The following is a 7,578-nucleotide window of genomic DNA, read 5'->3' as shown; positions in this document are numbered from 1 at the left end:
CATACTTGGTGAAGACAAGTGCTAAGCGTAATACTTTTTATTTTTAATCTTTTCGCACTTTTTAATTGGTTATGTATTAATGACTTTAATAACTAGTTTCTTATGTTGAAGGTGATACTTCCTTATCGTTTGTCCGTGGTGTCTTGGCATTATTTTATTGTCTATATAAAATAAAAGATTTTCACCATTCATATCTCCACGATCTATATGCAGATATGTTGGCTACCTGGTCGGGGGTTAAGGGAACGGTTTGGTAAGAGTCTTGCCATTGTTCAGTGTATAGATCTTGCAAAGGACCTGGGTCAAATTTAGTAGGACCTCCTTCATACCCACCGGTATTGGATGGCGGGGGTCCAAACTCTTTGATCCCCTCATAAGTTAAACTACTTTTAAAACTTTAACCCGGCTACTTAGGACTGTATCCCTGCTGACTCAGACTACTTAGCCGAGGGTAACGTCACCTTCAAAAGAGGGGCCTACCACATTTTGCATTAATAACTTAATTAATTATCTTTCAATAATCCGACCCTTTAGGATTGTATCCTTGCTGACTTAAACTACAGGGTTGAGGGTAACATCACCTTCAAAAGTGGGGCCTACTACAATAACTAAGATAATCTCTTAAACAAGTGCAAAAGTGCGGAAATAATCAAAGGTTACACTACACACGAGTCAGATCCAAGTGATTCATCTTGTCTATCTGTTTTTACTTTTATTTTTATTCTCAGCATTTTAGTTAGTTTTATTTTTCTAGTTTAAAAACCTTTTTCAAACTTTTGATTTGATTAGACGTTGAGGATAAACCTGTACTAAAAGCTCTTGTGTCCTTGGATGACCTTGGTATCTTACCAACACTATACTACGTCCACGATGGGTGCACTTGCCCATATGTGTGTTTAGTGTTAGTAAATATCGTGCTTTATAAATTTAAAACTTGGCTAAAAAGTGTAAAAGGGCTTAAAATATACACCAAAAATATAACACACTTCACGCACATCAAGTTTTTGGCGCCGTTGCTGGGGACACAAGGATGTTAAGAAAGTTAGGAATCAACGGCCTAATCGTTTTTTTTTCTAAATTTTTCTTTTCTTTTTAGGATTTTCTTAAATTTTAAGTTTCTGCAGAGCTCAGCATGGGCCGTGCCTGGTCGGACACAGGCCGTGCCCAGCATTGTCACTGGCAGTTTTTATTTTCCGAGTTACAGAGAGCTGAGCACGGGGCCGTGTCGGTGCAACACGGGGCCGTGTCCAACTCCCCAGTAACAGGGATGCGGAAAACAATCATTGTATCCCCGACCACCGGCCGTGTTCATCTGAGCACGGGGCCGTGGTGAACCTTCTGACCAACATTCTTTTCTGTTTTGATTGCAGGACTTGGAACTCAGGCACCACATTTGCATTCTCCACGTAGTGTATGAGCTCCAGTTCCAGTAGAGACGTAAAAGAACCCCTAGACGAACCCGAACGCTTTCTACGAAAGAGACTCAAAGCTAAAAACCAAGAGAAGGTTTCGGGGAACCCACTTCCAATGGCAGACCAACGTACCCTCATGGATTACCTACGACCCACCGTAGGTAATCTAGGGGCCGCTATCAATGCGCCGAATGTCGAAGCCAATAACTTCGAACTTCGGCCACATTTGATACAGATGCTTCAAAACTCCGCAACCTTCCATGGGCTTGCGGACGAGGATCCCCATCTACATATTACTAATTTTTTAGAAATATGTGACAACTTTTGGATCAATGGAGCATCAAACGACGCCATCCGCCTTCGAATATTTCCATTTTCACTAAAAGACCGAGCTAAGGCTTGGCTTAACGCCCTCCCAGTTGGCTCGGTAAACACCTGGGATGAACTAGCCCAAAAGTTTCTATATAAGTATTTCCCTCCTGCTAAAACGGCTAAATTAATGACTGAAATTAATACATATTCACAAGAGGACGGGGAATCCTTATATGAAACTTGAGAAAGGTTCAAGGAGCTAATAAGAAAGTGTCCTCATCACGGTCTTGCGGTGTTCTCACACCCCGACCACGAAGAACATACAAAACGTGGCGGAAACGTCGGGGAGTGTTGCAACAGAATTTATTGTTTCAAATCCATGGCAATTGAAGTTTCGTTTTATTAATCAAACATGAAAGTTTACATTGTTTTAAACAAGAACCAAAGAGTACATAACATAAATTAACTAGTTCTTGTCTCGTTTTAAGTCACGAAGGCACAGGTCCGCCTAAGTATGTCTTGATCAGTCCTATGCATCATCTCCTGAAAACACATGTGAAAATAGGTACGTCAGCATAAAAATGCCTGTGAGATACATAGGTTTTGTGAAAACAGAATTCATGACTTATGTTTGAGAAAATGTTTAGTCATGAACCTTGTAATTTGCTTTGTCTTGTAAATCATTTGAAAAATGGTAAGATCAGATGATATGTATAAATAAAATGTAAGGTTACATGAATAACCATATAAAATGAGTTTGTATAAGATAAGTTGTTTGTAAATCAATGTCTTGTGAAAAGTGTGTTATTTGTATAAAATGTTATATGTCTCAAATTGAAATGATTCAAATAACGCTACGATATGTAATACCATACAAACACTTATATATAGGAAGTACCAGCGGCGTATCCACCATCCTTGTATCATATTACATACGCCTCGTTACTTAGATCACTTGCTCAACCAAACCATCAAGATAAAATGTTTAACAATTGTAGAAATGTTTATGTATAGTCAAATGTCTATTGTCAAATGTAAATCATGTCAACAGATACAACTGGTTCACACGGTTCAATGGTTACAAACGGTTCATATAATCAAAGGGTTAAGACGGTTCACATATTTAAATGGATACAACGGTTCAAAATGTAGTATAATGTGTTCACATGCTGGATGAGCATATGCAACAGAAATGCAATGTAAAACAATGTACTATGTATGCACACAATGGGCGTACGTAGCATGAATGTATTGTAAAGTTATGTACTAAGTATGCACACAATGGTCATACATAGCAATAAATGTAATGAAATCATGTACTATAAATGTACTAATAAACATAGCAAGTATATGATGTGAAAACAGGAAAGCACGAAAGTAACAAGTAGGCACATGTGTTTCACCCTAAAACAGTTTGGAAAACAGTAAAAGAGGGGTTCAATGTACTCACATAAACACCTCGAAAACATGTAAAAGATGGGGTTCTATGTACTCACCTGAGATTGCTTTGAAGTTCTTGTATAACAACCAAATAATGCTAGAGATCACGGATATCAAACGGAACCTAATATAGGTAACTACGTTAATGTACCGGACCTAAAACGGGGGATCGGATAGTATGCGGGTTCGTAAACCAAACGAGTATAGAGACTCGTGTAATATGGTTTAACAAAGCCTACATTCTAAAATGAAACCTAACCCAAGTGCTTACGACCCATTACGACCCGTTTAGGTTGCTTATGCTACTTTAACGCGTCGTTCGCGTAAAACGCGTTCGGAACGCCTAACGTCGTGACCATAAGGTATAACCTCGGAAGGTTATTCCCTATACAACTATGGTCACCTAATGTGTTTGGTCGGATCCTAATGATCGACTAAATGGGTCGGGTTCGAAAGTATAAGCGATTGTTTAGATCGCTTACCTTACGACCCTATATAAGCACTAAACTAAAAGTGACGAGCTAAGCATGTTAAAACATGCTTAACTAAGTTTAGTAAACAGGTTTGGTATCAAAACAAACGGTTTTGATACCTATGAGTAGTTTGGTTACAAAATACGCAAGAATGCGCATGTTGGCCGAAACTACGACTCATCACTGAGCCTAGATAACGTGGTGATCAGTAGGTGTAGTCACTAGGGACTATAACCATCGTGATCACGCTCACTTTATGAAGTTCAAACGAACTTCATGTTGACCATAGGCTGGTCAAAGCAGAAAGTCAAACATAGTTTGCCTTTAGGACTATAAAGCGATAAAAGAACGAAAGAACACTTACGAAGGGTCCCCGAAAGCTAATCTCGATCCAGGAGCTCAGGTATGAAGCAAAGGCCTCAACTTAGAGCTTTGGATCAGATTTTGTGGGTTTTAACCAAAATGGGGGGGGGGGGGTATTTATAGGAAAAGCAAGACGGTTAGGATCGTTTCTTGAATATCGTGCCATGATCTAATCCGTACACTTGTCGCAAAGTTGTGGTGGCTTATTTTGCCCCCACCATAGGGTTTTGACAAGTGGCATTAGCCTTTGGGGTGTTTGAAAGGCTTTTACAAGCTGAAAAATGGCTTTTGCTGATCAGAAGGGGCCTCGCGTGACGCCAAAGGGGCTAGGTGTCACGCTAGGGTCCCCGTGTTCAGCAAACACTTTCAAACGTTTTCATTTCAGTCCCCGTTGCGTATTAAGGCCATTTTCGACATGTTTAAGGCTTGTTAAGCCATTTTCAAGGCCCTAAGATGATGCCTAAACATTGTGGACATGAAACATGCTCTAAAATATGCTGGATGTTGGCTCGTTTATTCGTACGATCGCGATGTTCGGTTAATTACGACGGAATGCGCATAAGCGCGAAAAACGATCCAAATTGCGCGACGAATGGATTTTTCTCATCCCAAAAACTAAGGCATAATATTATGATGCTTACATAAATTTTTGGATGTCCGGATGTATTCAGAACGTAAGTTATGCGCGAAAGTGCAAACTTGTGCACTTTTTGACACTTTTAGCCCCTGAATGATCCAAAAGTTTGTTTTAGCATACCAAACCCCTCAAAGCCTATTTATAAGCTATGCAAAGGATATTTATGGTATGTTTAACTTATGGACATGTTCCAGAATGTTCGTTACAGTTCAAATTGGCATACTTTCGCAGTTTGTCAAGTTTAGTCCCTGTAAGCGAATTAACTTGTTTTTGCCATACCAAAGCCTTCAAAACTTATTTCTAAGTTATGTAAAGGTTATTTAAGGTATGTTAAGTATATGTTGATGTTCCGGAGTATTTGTCGCATTTAAACTGAGTACGTTTACGCACCAGTTTGCGTATAATTCTCCAGAAAGCGATATAAAGTTTGAAATTGAACAAGAATTGATATGTGCAAAAGATACACATATTTATACAAGATCCCAAGTAGGAAATACAATATTTCATCGGCTTGGTATTTGTTTGATGGTCGCGGTGACACAGGTGTCACAGTCTCCCCTACTTTAGGAAATTTCGTCCCGAAATTTATTCGTAGGAGTCTATTTGTGACTTTGCCAAATAACCATCAGCGATATGCAAGGCAATATCCTGTCATTTCCTTGACGGTCATTCTTCAGAAACGAAAATGAACAGACGGAGTTATTTTCCTCAACGAGTATTCTTCAGAAATGGAAATGACGGAATAAGCAAACAGATGTTCATTTCCTCAACGGACAAATCTTCAGAAGCGAAAAATGAACAGACGGAGTCATTTTCAATGGTTGCTTCATCGGAAATGGAAATGAAGGAATACACAATGGACATTGATTTCCTCAACGGATAAATCTTCAGAAATGAAAATGCACTAACGGAGTCATTTTCAACGGTTGCTTCATCAGAGTTGGAAATGAAAGATTATAAAACGGATATTCATTTCCTCAACGGGTAAATCTTCAGAAACGAAAATGAACTAACGGAGTCATTTTCAACGGTTGCTTCCTCAGAGTTAGAAATGAAGGATTATACAACGGATATTCATTTCCTCAACGGGTAAATCTTCAGAAACGAAAATGAACTAATGGAGTCATTTTCAACAGTTGCTTCCTCAGAGTTGGAAATGAAGGATTACACAACGGATATTCATTTCCTCAACGGATAAATCTTCAGAAACGAAAATGAACTAACGGAGTCATTTTCAACGGTTGCTTCATCAGAGTTGGAAATGAAGGATTACACAACGGATATTCATTTCCTCAACGGATAAATCTTCAGAAACGAAAATGAACTAACGGAGTCATTTTCAACGGTTGCTTCCTCAGAGTTGGAAATGAAGGATTACACAATGGATATTCATTTCCTCAACGGATAAATCTTCAGAAATGAAAATGAACTAACGGAGTCATTTTCAACGGTTGCTTCATCAGAGTTGGAAATGAATAGGGTTAACTCTATACACATGACAGAACTTGCTGTGATTTCTGTGCACTAAATTCCATAAATATGTATGCATCCATAATTACGTAATCCCTTGCACAGTCCGCACAGTTTGTTTTGTAATGTTTTGGGGAAGGATAGCAATCTTGTGATGAGGGTGACTAGACTTCCATCGGTTCCTTTTAATTAGATCGACAGGGGATCTTCTTAGTTAGGCCACCAAGGAGTCCTTTCAGCTATTTCATCACATGATATCCCTAGAAGATTTTTGGATCTTCTTAGTTAGGCCACCAAGGGGTCTAATTATGAAGTAGTACTTTATAATCCAAGGGACTTAACTGTAACGTAGAAGTCCATTGAGGATTTTTACGTAGTACCTTTGGTATCCTACTATGAATCCTTTATACGAATGATATGGAAGATTCTACAAGGATTTGGATAACATAATTTGGGTCACATAACAACATATAAGGGAACACATAAGCACAAAGTCACATAATTTGTTTAACTTGATTATAATTTTTTTATTAACTTGTTATCGATTGAATACGGATATGGAAACCTGTCGACGGGCCTCAATGCCCACTAGGATCTATCTGAGAAGATAGGAAGATCTCCCAAAATTCGATTTTTGATTACAAGGAATCACCACATTCGAATTAAGGTATACAACAATTAAAGACTTACGGGAAATCCTTAGGTACCCTATTAAGGATTTATAGTGGTACCTTGGGTATTCGTCACGTGTTGTAACTTGCGCCTTGTACTTCGTGTTACTTAGAAGAAACGGGTACTTAGGAATTTCGTGGAAGACGCAAGAGATCATAGAATGGGAGAATTTTGGGGGTAGTTTGTTCTTCAAGGAATACGGTTCCTTGATTGTCGGTATTGTAAGGGATATGTCGTTTATACGTGCAACCACAGAAATACATTGTAATGTAAATAAAAGATTTATTTATAAACAACGATAACAACTGTTTCTTGTACCTTGACAACAAAAGAAAATAATACATAAGACGTGATTATTTCTAAACGATGTTGTCTTCTAGTCAGTCAGATGCTCATCCCTGTGCTGGATTTGCATTAGCAAGCTTTGGGCAATTTCTTCGGAAATGACCCATCTCGCCATAGTTGAAACAAGAGCCTGGTAGAAAACGACCGTGAGTAGGATTGTTGCCAGCTTGGTTTGGCGTAGCTGCAGTTGGGCAGACTCTTTCTGTATGGCCTATAAGTCCACAAGTTTGGCATTTGCGGCACTGTACATTGGCGTGATGATGGAGGCTACATTGGTTGCACAAGGGTGCAGTTCCATTGTATGGTTTTCTAGCAGGGGGCTGAGCTGGTTGGTTGGGGACAGCTTGACCATTGTGAGCGACCACGGCGAAGTTCTGAGAAGCCTTCCGCTTCTTTGACTTCTTAGGGGATTCAGTCTGTTCATCCATGGTCTTTGATTCCACGATTGGGTTCG

General features: G+C 39.2%; 1 non-coding gene across 1 annotated transcript; it reads right to left on the bottom strand.

Annotated features, from left to right (window-relative positions):
- Positions 1 to 1,905: 1,905 nt before the first annotated feature.
- On the bottom strand, positions 1,906 to 2,012 carry LOC118492693. Its single transcript, XR_004894695.1, has one exon. It is a non-coding gene; the product is annotated as a small nucleolar RNA R71 (small nucleolar RNA).
- Between the last annotated feature and the right edge of the window lie 5,566 nt (positions 2,013 to 7,578).

This window comes from Helianthus annuus, chromosome 5 (genome assembly GCF_002127325.2).
Source record: "Helianthus annuus cultivar XRQ/B chromosome 5, HanXRQr2.0-SUNRISE, whole genome shotgun sequence".
NCBI classification, from domain to species: domain Eukaryota; kingdom Viridiplantae; phylum Streptophyta; class Magnoliopsida; order Asterales; family Asteraceae; genus Helianthus; species Helianthus annuus.
The sequence above is the reverse complement of the archived record's forward strand: the minus strand, read 5'-3'. Positions and strand labels throughout refer to the sequence as shown.